At 34.9% G+C, this 16,951-nt stretch overlaps 4 non-coding genes and 1 pseudogene across 4 annotated transcripts; all 5 read left to right on the forward strand.

The window, feature by feature from the left end:
• Positions 1-3,860: 3,860 nt before the first annotated feature.
• Positions 3,861-4,052, forward strand: LOC149877408 (U2 spliceosomal RNA). The gene has a single exon (XR_016448185.1). It is a non-coding gene; the product is annotated as a U2 spliceosomal RNA (small nuclear RNA).
• Positions 4,053-4,155: 103 nt separating this feature from the next.
• Positions 4,156-4,319, forward strand: LOC149877409 (U1 spliceosomal RNA). The gene has a single exon (XR_016448179.1). It is a non-coding gene; the product is annotated as a U1 spliceosomal RNA (small nuclear RNA).
• Positions 4,320-9,580: 5,261 nt separating this feature from the next.
• Positions 9,581-9,772, forward strand: LOC149877410 (U2 spliceosomal RNA). The gene has a single exon (XR_016448186.1). It is a non-coding gene; the product is annotated as a U2 spliceosomal RNA (small nuclear RNA).
• Positions 9,773-9,875: 103 nt separating this feature from the next.
• LOC149877411 (U1 spliceosomal RNA) lies at positions 9,876-10,039 on the forward strand. Its single transcript, XR_016448187.1, has one exon. It is a non-coding gene; the product is annotated as a U1 spliceosomal RNA (small nuclear RNA).
• Positions 10,040-15,308: 5,269 nt separating this feature from the next.
• Positions 15,309-15,395, forward strand: LOC149877412 (U2 spliceosomal RNA; annotated as a pseudogene).
• The last annotated feature ends 1,556 nt before the right edge of the window (positions 15,396-16,951 follow it).

Consider the following 16,951-nt stretch of genomic DNA (forward strand, 5'->3'; position numbering starts at 1 on the left):
AAAGGCGGAAAAGTCGCTGGAACTGGTGACAAGAAGCGCAAGAGAAAGAGACGAGAGTCTTATGCCACACAAATTTTAAAAACATTATACGCATTAGAAAATGGGTTCAAATGAAAATATCTGTTGCAATCGTTATATTTTATGGAGCAAACATCGCCGAGAACAAATTAGCTGCTGAAATAAAATACTCGAGTTGTTCTAATCCGTCTTAGTCTATGAACAACTGAAAACCTATTTGTTTTTTGTTGTTGTTGTTTTTTTGTTTGACTTGTTTTTTTTCTTCATTTTTTTTTTTTTTTTCTTTTTTAGAAACGAAAACTATAAGAACTCTATTCCTGCAAAAAAAAAAAAAAAAAAAAAATTTTAGCAAATTACTATTGGCTCCTAGTATTGTTTGTTTGTCACCATGTTTGTGTGCGTCAAGAATGTATAAATTGCATTCAGAATTGTCAATCAAACCAGAGTCCGATTTTTCTTTTTCATTTCTTCGTTGATGATTATAGAAAGACAAACAGCAGCACATTTCTTCCTTCCAGGCGTTGTATACTTATTTAATTATATTCTTATTGGCGCTTACAAGACAGTTAATGTAGTCTTTTGTGGTAAATTTTAAAACTATTAAGCATTAATTGGATAGTTACGAAATAACGAATGTTGTTAATGCTGGTAAGAAAATACTAATAACGAGGAAGTGGATGCAATGTGCTACCGTTAGTACTAACCATAATTTGATCACAAATGGAAAAGAAAGAAAAGAAAACAAAAAACTGTTTGAATAATTTCTTTTGAATAACGAATGTTTTTCTTTAGGAAGGTTGCAGAAAATAAAAGATTGAGAGAGCTTAACTACTTCTTGATTAGAATATGACCATTTTATGTGCAACTGAGGCAGAACATGGTTTTTAAAAATCATTATTCAGATTTAATCATTAGATCTTGCTAAAATTTTTGTTTTTTTTGTCATTAAATGCAAAAAATCTAACTTCTGCTTTTTTTTAAAAAAGAATCACACAAAGGCTTGGGCACTAGTATGAAACCGCAAGCTCTAAGATATCTAAAAGCATGCACTATCTTCCGACCATTCGCTGGGCACGGAAAAAACACATACTACATTTTAGTCACTGTGTATTAAGGTATGCATCAAATACTTGCCAATCGTATTTCGTTCATTTCGGGGTTTCGGGAAGGGGAACAATCAAATAAAAAAAAAAAAGCCTAAGATCGAATGATCGCGTACACTTTTCATCATTTAACTGACAGGTAAACTGAAGGAGTTACTACGCTCCACGAATTTAGTTTAACTTAGTTACTTAGTTACTACGATCTTAGTTTAACAACGGTGTAGTGGTTACGCGCAGTCCTACTAAAGTTATTGGTGTCGGCCTAGCGTCAAGGAGCCGTAAAGGTGCTTTTGGTTTGGTTTGTTTCGAATTAAAAAAAAAAAAAAAAAAAAAAATGGAAGAAAAGAGTATCTAAGACAAAACCAAGACAAGTGAGTTTAGAGGAGTTCCATTTAAGTTTTTATCATTTATCAAGAATGCTTTAAGTAACAAAAAGTACTGCGCTACTTATTTTCAATGTTTTCTACCTTATATTTTAAAACTTGAAGCAGTTTAGCCACTACTGTTTTGTACACTTTACTCTCTCAAGTCTTCAAAAATACTTAAAAATAGTTCCTGATTAAAAAAAAAAATAATGCTTAGAAATAAATTTGCATTTTTAGGGGTAGTCACAAGAGACTTTCAGAGTCCGTCTTGAGTTCCTGAAATATCTGTATTAAAATCTGCACTACCACTGCTACTACTCCTACTACTGCTACTCACAAGAGCATCCCAGTGAGCGAGGAAAAGTGAGGAGTTCTTCTCGCTCGTATCGGTGAGTGAAACAGAAGAAGCATCTTTCTGAGAATTTCTTCTTCTAGTTTGTTCACAGCTTTATTTCTTTTACAGTTAAACTGACACAAGGCCAACAAATGAATGGTCAATTAGGGATACTTTTCAATGGACAATCTGTCCACTTCTTTAAAACAATCCTTTAGTTTGATGAAAGATACGTGACAATTTTTTTTTTAAAAAATGGCATGTTCAATGCACTTTGAATCAAACCTTTTGTTTGGCTTTTTCATAACATGGCTTTTCAATGTTTTACAGAGTTTCTGTTAAAATTAACCCAGCCTCAGGTAGCAAGTCTAAGCATTGAAAATAAAATGTCGAAAGTACTGAATTTTGAGTGTACATATGGTTCTGGGGCAAGGTTGGTTAAGGGTTAAGTTAGGTTAGCATCAGACTTGGCTCAATTGTGGCTGTAACTTAATTGTAATTAAATGTATTTTCATGAAGTAATTGTTATTGTATTTTATAAGGTACAGTCACAAGTAATTGTAATAATATGACTTGTAAGTGAATTACAAGTGCAAGTCATTGTAATTCAGTTGCTATTAAAATTTCAAGTAATCGTAATTCAATTACATTTACAATTGAAATTGACCCAAGTCTGCTAGATAATATTTTTAACTTTGTTCTCCATCAATCCTGAGGTTCTATAATTTAAGCAAATACATTTTTAGGCTTGATTTAGGTTGGGCAATATGTAAAATTTTTTAAAAAAACTTTGCATTCTTCCATTCACCACACTCTGTGAGTTTGTGAAAAATCGAGATATGATGTGCAAGGCTTTTCATGATTTTCTTCGTTATCTCTGCCATAAATTCATTAGTTGGCCTGACAATCTACAATTGCTCGATTGCAAAGTTCCCTGCAGTTTTCTGTATGGCTCTGTGGCTATTAGCATGAATAGAAATCAATTTGTTGACATTCCACCTGATTATGATGAAGGCTAGCTAAATCTTCCAGTATGGTGCTATCTCTATCAGTCCCATGGTTATCTGTGGTCCAGGACTGAGAGCGCACTGTTTAAATGTCCTAAGGTATTGGCATGACGCATGGATGCATGAATATATGTATCAATGCATGCATGCATGCATGCATGCATGTATGTATGTATGTATGTATGTATGTATGTATGGAAGTTTGTTTGTATGTATGTATGTATGTATGTATGTATGTATGTATGTATGTATGGAAAATTGTATGTATGGAAGTATGTATGCACGTTTGTGTGTATGCATGCATTACTTTTGCTAACATGATGCTGTCAACTGTAATTTAGGGTCATAAGTTTGTCCTTTTCCATTTGTTGTTTGATGTTTTGAGTGTTTTAGGTCACTTTTTTAAATTGTTTTACCTTTTTGTCAGTAAACATTTAAGGAGTTCATTTCTTCCAATAAAATGCTTTGTTTAATTTATATGTAAACAGAAATATTTCAAAAATATTTCTTGCTACTCAGTTTAAAGTCTTAAATTAGTTTACACCGTCCAAATTTCTAAACTTCAACTTTGTTTTTTAGATTTTAGTTTGTGAGAAATTGCTATTTGAGGCTAATGACAAACAAATCTTCCTAAGCTCTGCTGTTTTGGTGATGGATTAAAGTACCATCGTTACAACAGATGAAAAGAACATTTAAATACAGAGGTTCTCCAAATGTTTTTTGACAGAAAAAATCTGTCGGGGCGCTAGTATTTTGAGTTGATTTTGGATTGTTCAACTTGGCTTTTGATCGCATTATGCATTTGAATCTGCTGCTGCCCAGTGTTATTTTTAAATCTTGGTTAGTTGGGTTATTTCTGAAAGAAGGTTAAAAAACCCAAATGTTTTAGAATGAAATTGTTGCAGTTTTAGTTTCATACAACGAGCCCATGTTTTCATTGTTCAAACTTACAGTTACCCATCGACTTATTCAAATGCCCACAAGTTTTTTCGTTCAAAGGGAGGGAGCCAGCACACAAATTCGTTGAAAAAGTATCGCTTCTCGGCCTAATGGCTAAGATCAAGTGTAGTATCTGTTCTTATCAGTTTAATATCTGGTACGCCGGCATAGTCCGGCTCATATATTAATCTGATTTTTGGCATTTGGTCAAGGGATCGTAGGTTTACCTCGCCCTGACCGCGGGTTGCCTCGGCGTTGCACTACTGCTGAGTGCGGCCCATTAAAAAGAGAAAAAAAAAAAAACGGAACGATGCGGTTAGGGTCCAATCAAAAAACCACAATTGCGAAGATTGGGGCACGTCCGAGGCTCCCCACACAACGGGAAAGGCATACTTACCTGACGGGGAAGTAAACCTGATCAACATGGGGCTTCTTCCAGGGTGAGGCTCTTGCATTGCACTTCGCCTGGGCTGACCCCTGCGATTACCGCTAACGTCGGTAACTCGACCGTACAATTTCTGGTAGTGGGGGCCTGCGTTCGCGCTCGCCCCCTTTAAAGATGCAAAAAAAAAAACCCTCACTCAGCCCTCTATGAGTTACTGGACGTAAACGAGTATTTGAGAAAAGGTATGTTTTATGTGTATTTATATGTTATGTATATATCCTCGAGTGAAGATTTGTCAGTGAGAAGGTAAACAAAGCCTCCTAAAAGTGTAAACACATTTTATTTCGTTCAAAAGTTCTTTGTTGTTGTTTTGTTTTTTTTCTTATAAAATCAATGAAAATCTAGTCGCAACCAGTAAGCGTGATCGAACGGCTGCAACACCAGAAATCATTCAATGAATGGCTGTAATAAAAAAACAATAATGGTAATAATTGTTGAAAGAAAAAAAAATAGTCGCAATAATAAAAATATGATAATAATAGTAAGATTGAAAATAATAACAATCGTAATAATGGTAATAAAAGATGATGATAGCAATAACAGACTAATAATAATACCAACAGCAATGATAATAACGATAATAACAATAGTAATAATCATAAAAAATAAGTAATGGCAATAACAAACTAACAGTAATGATAGTAACAACAATAGTAACAATTTCCATCCATTTTTGTATATTTCATATTGGATTCTGGTATATTTTTTGACTTGTAGTTTATGACTTGAAAACAGCTATTATTGCATGTTTTGATAAGTTGCAGCAAGTCTACAAATCAACTTCGCGTAAGTTTCCAATGCCTTAACAATAATCTTTGAACAGGTGTGTAGCTATGAAATTAGCCTTTGGTATTGTTTAGATTGCCGTTTTGGAACGATTGCAACATAGCCTGAATGTTTGGCAACACACCGCTGCTCGCGATTGTAACACCAAACAACAGCTTGTTTAACTTCTTCGTCGTTGCGAACAGCTAGCTGCAAACGACGAGGAATGATCCTGGCTCTCTGGTTATCGCGTGCAGCATTACCAGCTAGCTGTAAGATTTTCGGCGGAGAGGTTTTCAAAAACTCCAGCTAAGTAGATGGTGCGCCTAAACCGATGAGATTAGACACGACCAATAGGAAACTGAAGAAAGCCACTCTTAGCCTTAGCTTTTCCTCCTTTTCCACGTGCTAACATTTTGTTTTCTACTGAAAACAGACTGACAGACTAGAGATCTCGTGCGGCTTTTTGTTAAACAGAAAAGAGTTTTTTAACCAATAGTAAAAAAGAAATAAACAATGCTCAAATGACGTAATCTTTTAAAAACCAATAGAAGTGCGTAGAACGGAAAAGTTATCAAGTTGGAAACCACAAATCTACTTTAAATTAAATCCAGTTGCAATGCAATGAAAACAAAGAAGAAAAAACTTTCACTGCTAAGCTCGTCGAAATGATCTGACGCACCAAAAGCCGGAGGAAAACAAGCGCCAAAGGTGGCAAAAAAAGGCGAGAAGCGCGCTGGTAAGAAAGGCGGAAAAGTCGCTGGAACTGGTGACAAGAAGCGCAAGAGAAAGAGACGAGAGTCTTATGCCACACAAATTTTAAAAACATTATACGCATTAGAAAATGGGTTCAAATGAAAATATCTGTTGCAATCGTTATATTTTATGGAGCAAACATCGCCGAGAACAAATTAGCTGCTGAAATAAAATACTCGAGTTGTTCTAATCCGTCTTAGTCTATGAACAACTGAAAACCTATTTGTTTTTTGTTGTTGTTGTTTTTTTGTTTGACTTGTTTTTTTTCTTCATTTTTTTTTTTTTTTTCTTTTTTAGAAACGAAAACTATAAGAACTCTATTCCTGCAAAAAAAAAAAAAAAAAAAAAATTTTAGCAAATTACTATTGGCTCCTAGTATTGTTTGTTTGTCACCATGTTTGTGTGCGTCAAGAATGTATAAATTGCATTCAGAATTGTCAATCAAACCAGAGTCCGATTTTTCTTTTTCATTTCTTCGTTGATGATTATAGAAAGACAAACAGCAGCACATTTCTTCCTTCCAGGCGTTGTATACTTATTTAATTATATTCTTATTGGCGCTTACAAGACAGTTAATGTAGTCTTTTGTGGTAAATTTTAAAACTATTAAGCATTAATTGGATAGTTACGAAATAACGAATGTTGTTAATGCTGGTAAGAAAATACTAATAACGAGGAAGTGGATGCAATGTGCTACCGTTAGTACTAACCATAATTTGATCACAAATGGAAAAGAAAGAAAAGAAAACAAAAAACTGTTTGAATAATTTCTTTTGAATAACGAATGTTTTTCTTTAGGAAGGTTGCAGAAAATAAAAGATTGAGAGAGCTTAACTACTTCTTGATTAGAATATGACCATTTTATGTGCAACTGAGGCAGAACATGGTTTTTAAAAATCATTATTCAGATTTAATCATTAGATCTTGCTAAAATTTTTGTTTTTTTTGTCATTAAATGCAAAAAATCTAACTTCTGCTTTTTTTTAAAAAAGAATCACACAAAGGCTTGGGCACTAGTATGAAACCGCAAGCTCTAAGATATCTAAAAGCATGCACTATCTTCCGACCATTCGCTGGGCACGGAAAAAACACATACTACATTTTAGTCACTGTGTATTAAGGTATGCATCAAATACTTGCCAATCGTATTTCGTTCATTTCGGGGTTTCGGGAAGGGGAACAATCAAATAAAAAAAAAAAAGCCTAAGATCGAATGATCGCGTACACTTTTCATCATTTAACTGACAGGTAAACTGAAGGAGTTACTACGCTCCACGAATTTAGTTTAACTTAGTTACTTAGTTACTACGATCTTAGTTTAACAACGGTGTAGTGGTTACGCGCAGTCCTACTAAAGTTATTGGTGTCGGCCTAGCGTCAAGGAGCCGTAAAGGTGCTTTTGGTTTGGTTTGTTTCGAATTAAAAAAAAAAAAAAAAAAAAAAATGGAAGAAAAGAGTATCTAAGACAAAACCAAGACAAGTGAGTTTAGAGGAGTTCCATTTAAGTTTTTATCATTTATCAAGAATGCTTTAAGTAACAAAAAGTACTGCGCTACTTATTTTCAATGTTTTCTACCTTATATTTTAAAACTTGAAGCAGTTTAGCCACTACTGTTTTGTACACTTTACTCTCTCAAGTCTTCAAAAATACTTAAAAATAGTTCCTGATTAAAAAAAAAAATAATGCTTAGAAATAAATTTGCATTTTTAGGGGTAGTCACAAGAGACTTTCAGAGTCCGTCTTGAGTTCCTGAAATATCTGTATTAAAATCTGCACTACCACTGCTACTACTCCTACTACTGCTACTCACAAGAGCATCCCAGTGAGCGAGGAAAAGTGAGGAGTTCTTCTCGCTCGTATCGGTGAGTGAAACAGAAGAAGCATCTTTCTGAGAATTTCTTCTTCTAGTTTGTTCACAGCTTTATTTCTTTTACAGTTAAACTGACACAAGGCCAACAAATGAATGGTCAATTAGGGATACTTTTCAATGGACAATCTGTCCACTTCTTTAAAACAATCCTTTAGTTTGATGAAAGATACGTGACAATTTTTTTTTTAAAAAATGGCATGTTCAATGCACTTTGAATCAAACCTTTTGTTTGGCTTTTTCATAACATGGCTTTTCAATGTTTTACAGAGTTTCTGTTAAAATTAACCCAGCCTCAGGTAGCAAGTCTAAGCATTGAAAATAAAATGTCGAAAGTACTGAATTTTGAGTGTACATATGGTTCTGGGGCAAGGTTGGTTAAGGGTTAAGTTAGGTTAGCATCAGACTTGGCTCAATTGTGGCTGTAACTTAATTGTAATTAAATGTATTTTCATGAAGTAATTGTTATTGTATTTTATAAGGTACAGTCACAAGTAATTGTAATAATATGACTTGTAAGTGAATTACAAGTGCAAGTCATTGTAATTCAGTTGCTATTAAAATTTCAAGTAATCGTAATTCAATTACATTTACAATTGAAATTGACCCAAGTCTGCTAGATAATATTTTTAACTTTGTTCTCCATCAATCCTGAGGTTCTATAATTTAAGCAAATACATTTTTAGGCTTGATTTAGGTTGGGCAATATGTAAAATTTTTTAAAAAAACTTTGCATTCTTCCATTCACCACACTCTGTGAGTTTGTGAAAAATCGAGATATGATGTGCAAGGCTTTTCATGATTTTCTTCGTTATCTCTGCCATAAATTCATTAGTTGGCCTGACAATCTACAATTGCTCGATTGCAAAGTTCCCTGCAGTTTTCTGTATGGCTCTGTGGCTATTAGCATGAATAGAAATCAATTTGTTGACATTCCACCTGATTATGATGAAGGCTAGCTAAATCTTCCAGTATGGTGCTATCTCTATCAGTCCCATGGTTATCTGTGGTCCAGGACTGAGAGCGCACTGTTTAAATGTCCTAAGGTATTGGCATGACGCATGGATGCATGAATATATGTATCAATGCATGCATGCATGCATGCATGCATGTATGTATGTATGTATGTATGTATGTATGTATGGAAGTTTGTTTGTATGTATGTATGTATGTATGTATGTATGTATGTATGTATGTATGGAAAATTGTATGTATGGAAGTATGTATGCACGTTTGTGTGTATGCATGCATTACTTTTGCTAACATGATGCTGTCAACTGTAATTTAGGGTCATAAGTTTGTCCTTTTCCATTTGTTGTTTGATGTTTTGAGTGTTTTAGGTCACTTTTTTAAATTGTTTTACCTTTTTGTCAGTAAACATTTAAGGAGTTCATTTCTTCCAATAAAATGCTTTGTTTAATTTATATGTAAACAGAAATATTTCAAAAATATTTCTTGCTACTCAGTTTAAAGTCTTAAATTAGTTTACACCGTCCAAATTTCTAAACTTCAACTTTGTTTTTTAGATTTTAGTTTGTGAGAAATTGCTATTTGAGGCTAATGACAAACAAATCTTCCTAAGCTCTGCTGTTTTGGTGATGGATTAAAGTACCATCGTTACAACAGATGAAAAGAACATTTAAATACAGAGGTTCTCCAAATGTTTTTTGACAGAAAAAATCTGTCGGGGCGCTAGTATTTTGAGTTGATTTTGGATTGTTCAACTTGGCTTTTGATCGCATTATGCATTTGAATCTGCTGCTGCCCAGTGTTATTTTTAAATCTTGGTTAGTTGGGTTATTTCTGAAAGAAGGTTAAAAAACCCAAATGTTTTAGAATGAAATTGTTGCAGTTTTAGTTTCATACAACGAGCCCATGTTTTCATTGTTCAAACTTACAGTTACCCATCGACTTATTCAAATGCCCACAAGTTTTTTCGTTCAAAGGGAGGGAGCCAGCACACAAATTCGTTGAAAAAGTATCGCTTCTCGGCCTAATGGCTAAGATCAAGTGTAGTATCTGTTCTTATCAGTTTAATATCTGGTACGCCGGCATAGTCCGGCTCATATATTAATCTGATTTTTGGCATTTGGTCAAGGGATCGTAGGTTTACCTCGCCCTGACCGCGGGTTGCCTCGGCGTTGCACTACTGCTGAGTGCGGCCCATTAAAAAGAGAAAAAAAAAAAAACGGAACGATGCGGTTAGGGTCCAATCAAAAAACCACAATTGCGAAGATTGGGGCACGTCCGAGGCTCCCCACACAACGGGAAAGGCATACTTACCTGACGGGGAAGTAAACCTGATCAACATGGGGCTTCTTCCAGGGTGAGGCTCTTGCATTGCACTTCGCCTGGGCTGACCCCTGCGATTACCGCTAACGTCGGTAACTCGACCGTACAATTTCTGGTAGTGGGGGCCTGCGTTCGCGCTCGCCCCCTTTAAAGATGCAAAAAAAAAAACCCTCACTCAGCCCTCTATGAGTTACTGGACGTAAACGAGTATTTGAGAAAAGGTATGTTTTATGTGTATTTATATGTTATGTATATATCCTCGAGTGAAGATTTGTCAGTGAGAAGGTAAACAAAGCCTCCTAAAAGTGTAAACACATTTTATTTCGTTCAAAAGTTCTTTGTTGTTGTTTTGTTTTTTTTCTTATAAAATCAATGAAAATCTAGTCGCAACCAGTAAGCGTGATCGAACGGCTGCAACACCAGAAATCATTCAATGAATGGCTGTAATAAAAAAACAATAATGGTAATAATTGTTGAAAGAAAAAAAAATAGTCGCAATAATAAAAATATGATAATAATAGTAAGATTGAAAATAATAACAATCGTAATAATGGTAATAAAAGATGATGATAGCAATAACAGACTAATAATAATACCAACAGCAATGATAATAACGATAATAACAATAGTAATAATCATAAAAAATAAGTAATGGCAATAACAAACTAACAGTAATGATAGTAACAACAATAGTAACAATTTCCATCCATTTTTGTATATTTCATATTGGATTCTGGTATATTTTTTGACTTGTAGTTTATGACTTGAAAACAGCTATTATTGCATGTTTTGATAAGTTGCAGCAAGTCTACAAATCAACTTCGCGTAAGTTTCCAATGCCTTAACAATAATCTTTGAACAGGTGTGTAGCTATGAAATTAGCCTTTGGTATTGTTTAGATTGCCGTTTTGGAACGATTGCAACATAGCCTGAATGTTTGGCAACACACCGCTGCTCGCGATTGTAACACCAAACAACAGCTTGTTTAACTTCTTCGTCGTTGCGAACAGCTAGCTGCAAACGACGAGGAATGATCCTGGCTCTCTGGTTATCGCGTGCAGCATTACCAGCTAGCTGTAAGATTTTCGGCGGAGAGGTTTTCAAAAACTCCAGCTAAGTAGATGGTGCGCCTAAACCGATGAGATTAGACACGACCAATAGGAAACTGAAGAAAGCCACTCTTAGCCTTAGCTTTTCCTCCTTTTCCACGTGCTAACATTTTGTTTTCTACTGAAAACAGACTGACAGACTAGAGATCTCGTGCGGCTTTTTGTTAAACAGAAAAGAGTTTTTTAACCAATAGTAAAAAAGAAATAAACAATGCTCAAATGACGTAATCTTTTAAAAACCAATAGAAGTGCGTAGAACGGAAAAGTTATCAAGTTGGAAACCACAAATCTACTTTAAATTAAATCCAGTTGCAATGCAATGAAAACAAAGAAGAAAAAACTTTCACTGCTAAGCTCGTCGAAATGATCTGACGCACCAAAAGCCGGAGGAAAACAAGCGCCAAAGGTGGCAAAAAAAGGCGAGAAGCGCGCTGGTAAGAAAGGCGGAAAAGTCGCTGGAACTGGTGACAAGAAGCGCAAGAGAAAGAGACGAGAGTCTTATGCCACACAAATTTTAAAAACATTATACGCATTAGAAAATGGGTTCAAATGAAAATATCTGTTGCAATCGTTATATTTTATGGAGCAAACATCGCCGAGAACAAATTAGCTGCTGAAATAAAATACTCGAGTTGTTCTAATCCGTCTTAGTCTATGAACAACTGAAAACCTATTTGTTTTTTGTTGTTGTTGTTTTTTTGTTTGACTTGTTTTTTTTCTTCATTTTTTTTTTTTTTTTCTTTTTTAGAAACGAAAACTATAAGAACTCTATTCCTGCAAAAAAAAAAAAAAAAAAAAAATTTTAGCAAATTACTATTGGCTCCTAGTATTGTTTGTTTGTCACCATGTTTGTGTGCGTCAAGAATGTATAAATTGCATTCAGAATTGTCAATCAAACCAGAGTCCGATTTTTCTTTTTCATTTCTTCGTTGATGATTATAGAAAGACAAACAGCAGCACATTTCTTCCTTCCAGGCGTTGTATACTTATTTAATTATATTCTTATTGGCGCTTACAAGACAGTTAATGTAGTCTTTTGTGGTAAATTTTAAAACTATTAAGCATTAATTGGATAGTTACGAAATAACGAATGTTGTTAATGCTGGTAAGAAAATACTAATAACGAGGAAGTGGATGCAATGTGCTACCGTTAGTACTAACCATAATTTGATCACAAATGGAAAAGAAAGAAAAGAAAACAAAAAACTGTTTGAATAATTTCTTTTGAATAACGAATGTTTTTCTTTAGGAAGGTTGCAGAAAATAAAAGATTGAGAGAGCTTAACTACTTCTTGATTAGAATATGACCATTTTATGTGCAACTGAGGCAGAACATGGTTTTTAAAAATCATTATTCAGATTTAATCATTAGATCTTGCTAAAATTTTTGTTTTTTTTGTCATTAAATGCAAAAAATCTAACTTCTGCTTTTTTTTAAAAAAGAATCACACAAAGGCTTGGGCACTAGTATGAAACCGCAAGCTCTAAGATATCTAAAAGCATGCACTATCTTCCGACCATTCGCTGGGCACGGAAAAAACACATACTACATTTTAGTCACTGTGTATTAAGGTATGCATCAAATACTTGCCAATCGTATTTCGTTCATTTCGGGGTTTCGGGAAGGGGAACAATCAAATAAAAAAAAAAAAGCCTAAGATCGAATGATCGCGTACACTTTTCATCATTTAACTGACAGGTAAACTGAAGGAGTTACTACGCTCCACGAATTTAGTTTAACTTAGTTACTTAGTTACTACGATCTTAGTTTAACAACGGTGTAGTGGTTACGCGCAGTCCTACTAAAGTTATTGGTGTCGGCCTAGCGTCAAGGAGCCGTAAAGGTGCTTTTGGTTTGGTTTGTTTCGAATTAAAAAAAAAAAAAAAAAAAAAAATGGAAGAAAAGAGTATCTAAGACAAAACCAAGACAAGTGAGTTTAGAGGAGTTCCATTTAAGTTTTTATCATTTATCAAGAATGCTTTAAGTAACAAAAAGTACTGCGCTACTTATTTTCAATGTTTTCTACCTTATATTTTAAAACTTGAAGCAGTTTAGCCACTACTGTTTTGTACACTTTACTCTCTCAAGTCTTCAAAAATACTTAAAAATAGTTCCTGATTAAAAAAAAAAATAATGCTTAGAAATAAATTTGCATTTTTAGGGGTAGTCACAAGAGACTTTCAGAGTCCGTCTTGAGTTCCTGAAATATCTGTATTAAAATCTGCACTACCACTGCTACTACTCCTACTACTGCTACTCACAAGAGCATCCCAGTGAGCGAGGAAAAGTGAGGAGTTCTTCTCGCTCGTATCGGTGAGTGAAACAGAAGAAGCATCTTTCTGAGAATTTCTTCTTCTAGTTTGTTCACAGCTTTATTTCTTTTACAGTTAAACTGACACAAGGCCAACAAATGAATGGTCAATTAGGGATACTTTTCAATGGACAATCTGTCCACTTCTTTAAAACAATCCTTTAGTTTGATGAAAGATACGTGACAATTTTTTTTTTAAAAAATGGCATGTTCAATGCACTTTGAATCAAACCTTTTGTTTGGCTTTTTCATAACATGGCTTTTCAATGTTTTACAGAGTTTCTGTTAAAATTAACCCAGCCTCAGGTAGCAAGTCTAAGCATTGAAAATAAAATGTCGAAAGTACTGAATTTTGAGTGTACATATGGTTCTGGGGCAAGGTTGGTTAAGGGTTAAGTTAGGTTAGCATCAGACTTGGCTCAATTGTGGCTGTAACTTAATTGTAATTAAATGTATTTTCATGAAGTAATTGTTATTGTATTTTATAAGGTACAGTCACAAGTAATTGTAATAATATGACTTGTAAGTGAATTACAAGTGCAAGTCATTGTAATTCAGTTGCTATTAAAATTTCAAGTAATCGTAATTCAATTACATTTACAATTGAAATTGACCCAAGTCTGCTAGATAATATTTTTAACTTTGTTCTCCATCAATCCTGAGGTTCTATAATTTAAGCAAATACATTTTTAGGCTTGATTTAGGTTGGGCAATATGTAAAATTTTTTAAAAAAACTTTGCATTCTTCCATTCACCACACTCTGTGAGTTTGTGAAAAATCGAGATATGATGTGCAAGGCTTTTCATGATTTTCTTCGTTATCTCTGCCATAAATTCATTAGTTGGCCTGACAATCTACAATTGCTCGATTGCAAAGTTCCCTGCAGTTTTCTGTATGGCTCTGTGGCTATTAGCATGAATAGAAATCAATTTGTTGACATTCCACCTGATTATGATGAAGGCTAGCTAAATCTTCCAGTATGGTGCTATCTCTATCAGTCCCATGGTTATCTGTGGTCCAGGACTGAGAGCGCACTGTTTAAATGTCCTAAGGTATTGGCATGACGCATGGATGCATGAATATATGTATCAATGCATGCATGCATGCATGCATGCATGTATGTATGTATGTATGTATGTATGTATGTATGGAAGTTTGTTTGTATGTATGTATGTATGTATGTATGTATGTATGTATGTATGTATGTATGTATGGAAAATTGTATGTATGGAAGTATGTATGCACGTTTGTGTGTATGCATGCATTACTTTTGCTAACATGATGCTGTCAACTGTAATTTAGGGTCATAAGTTTGTCCTTTTCCATTTGTTGTTTGATGTTTTGAGTGTTTTAGGTCACTTTTTTAAATTGTTTTACCTTTTTGTCAGTAAACATTTAAGGAGTTCATTTCTTCCAATAAAATGCTTTGTTTAATTTATATGTAAACAGAAATATTTCAAAAATATTTCTTGCTACTCAGTTTAAAGTCTTAAATTAGTTTACACCGTCCAAATTTCTAAACTTCAACTTTGTTTTTTAGATTTTAGTTTGTGAGAAATTGCTATTTGAGGCTAATGACAAACAAATCTTCCTAAGCTCTGCTGTTTTGGTGATGGATTAAAGTACCATCGTTACAACAGATGAAAAGAACATTTAAATACAGAGGTTCTCCAAATGTTTTTTGACAGAAAAAATCTGTCGGGGCGCTAGTATTTTGAGTTGATTTTGGATTGTTCAACTTGGCTTTTGATCGCATTATGCATTTGAATCTGCTGCTGCCCAGTGTTATTTTTAAATCTTGGTTAGTTGGGTTATTTCTGAAAGAAGGTTAAAAAACCCAAATGTTTTAGAATGAAATTGTTGCAGTTTTAGTTTCATACAACGAGCCCATGTTTTCATTGTTCAAACTTACAGTTACCCATCGACTTATTCAAATGCCCACAAGTTTTTTCGTTCAAAGGGAGGGAGCCAGCACACAAATTCGTTGAAAAAGTATCGCTTCTCGGCCTAATGGCTAAGATCAAGTGTAGTATCTTTTGGTGAATTTTTAGCTTGGATAGATTATTATTGCGATATTCTACGAAGCTTCTTTCGCCCTACTAGTGAAAATCGGCGTTTGTCATCGGCTGCTCCGTAACAAGAGTACAGACTTTGACGAACCTTTTAATTTTTTATTTTTTTTTTTCTGAACTTTCTTTTTTCTTTTTTTACGTATTCATCGAACGTCATGGCTTCCTACGCGAAAACCGTCGGAAACAAGACCGAACGACAAGAGCGTATAATCGATCTCAACATCTACATGGATCCAAAAGAGCACTTCAACCGAAGCTACCAAGAGCAACGAGCGAAAGAACTCGAAACAAAAATTACGAAAATCGTCGGCGCGAACAAGATGATCGGCCTCACCTATTCCAACCGAGGCAACTGGATCGTCGAGTTCCGCTCTAAAATCGACGCTCAACTGCTTGCAGATTCGGAACTTACCATCTCCGGCTGCAACCGAAAAGTTTCATCGAAAGTCCGAAGCGAAATCGGCTTTCTCATCACCATAAAGTGCGACCCATTGGTAGAGGATGAAGAAATTCTCGAACAATTAAAACCGTTCGCAGCTGAAGTGTATTCCATCCAACACACCAGCTACAGATTTAACCCTCTCCTGAAGGACGGACGAAGACTGTTCCGAATCCGACCCTCAGTGAAGCTCAATGAAATACCACACAACATTGAGATTGAAGGAGTTAAAATCGCCCTCTACTTCGCTGGGAAATCTTTCCTTTGCGACAAATGTGGTGCATCACATCCTCCACAACAGAGATGTGTCCAACAAACGACAATAAATACTACACCCGAAGCGATCACCGTTGCAAAAGCTGGCAACGCTAAAAAACCAATATCAAAACCAATCGAGAAAGAAATAGAACCTCAGCAAACGAAAGAAATAGAAAATGCTGTGAAAGAAATCCGAGTCCTCGTTAATGAAGAAAGCCAAAGCATCACCGCTCTTGAAACAACCAACATCGAGACGGAGAAAATGGTTCAAAAACTAATGGACCTCGATGCTGAAATTAACGAGGCAGGTAGCTACAGAAGAAAAGAAGAGAAGGACACACGAGAAGAGGGGTGGAAAACTGTGGACTTAAAAACAACTAAAAAGGTCACGGACGAAAACGAATCCCGTGCCGAAAAAGCCACTGCCAAACGAATGGCGCCCCCACCGACGCCTCAGAAAAAAGACATTAAGAAAGTTCAAAGGTAAACTTCCTCCTTTTATTTTTTTATTTTTTGGGAGACTTACCTTTGTTTATTTCTTCGCTATTTTGTGGTTATAAAATTGCGTGATTGTAAATCTTTAAGCACACACACTCATCTCATAAAGCGTCAAAACATTCACAAATTCATATTTCATTAAATGGCCGTTTATATCGTTTCTTTTCTTTTTCTCCATCTTTTTCACTTCTCTTACTTTTTATTTTCTCGTTTCTGTTCTACTAGAAAATTCTCACCACGCTTTCTCATCAATTATTCATTACGAACCATCTGTGCTATGTCGCAATCATACCATGCGCACATTCCAAAATCGAATTCGAAGTTCCTTAAAAACTTTGGATTTCGAGAGCAAAATTTGTTTAAAATACTC

Source organism: Hydra viridissima, unplaced genomic scaffold (genome assembly GCF_058129835.1).
Source record: "Hydra viridissima isolate aposymbiotic clone 2 unplaced genomic scaffold, HvirCarnegie_v1 scaffold_16, whole genome shotgun sequence".
Classification (NCBI taxonomy): domain Eukaryota; kingdom Metazoa; phylum Cnidaria; class Hydrozoa; order Anthoathecata; family Hydridae; genus Hydra; species Hydra viridissima.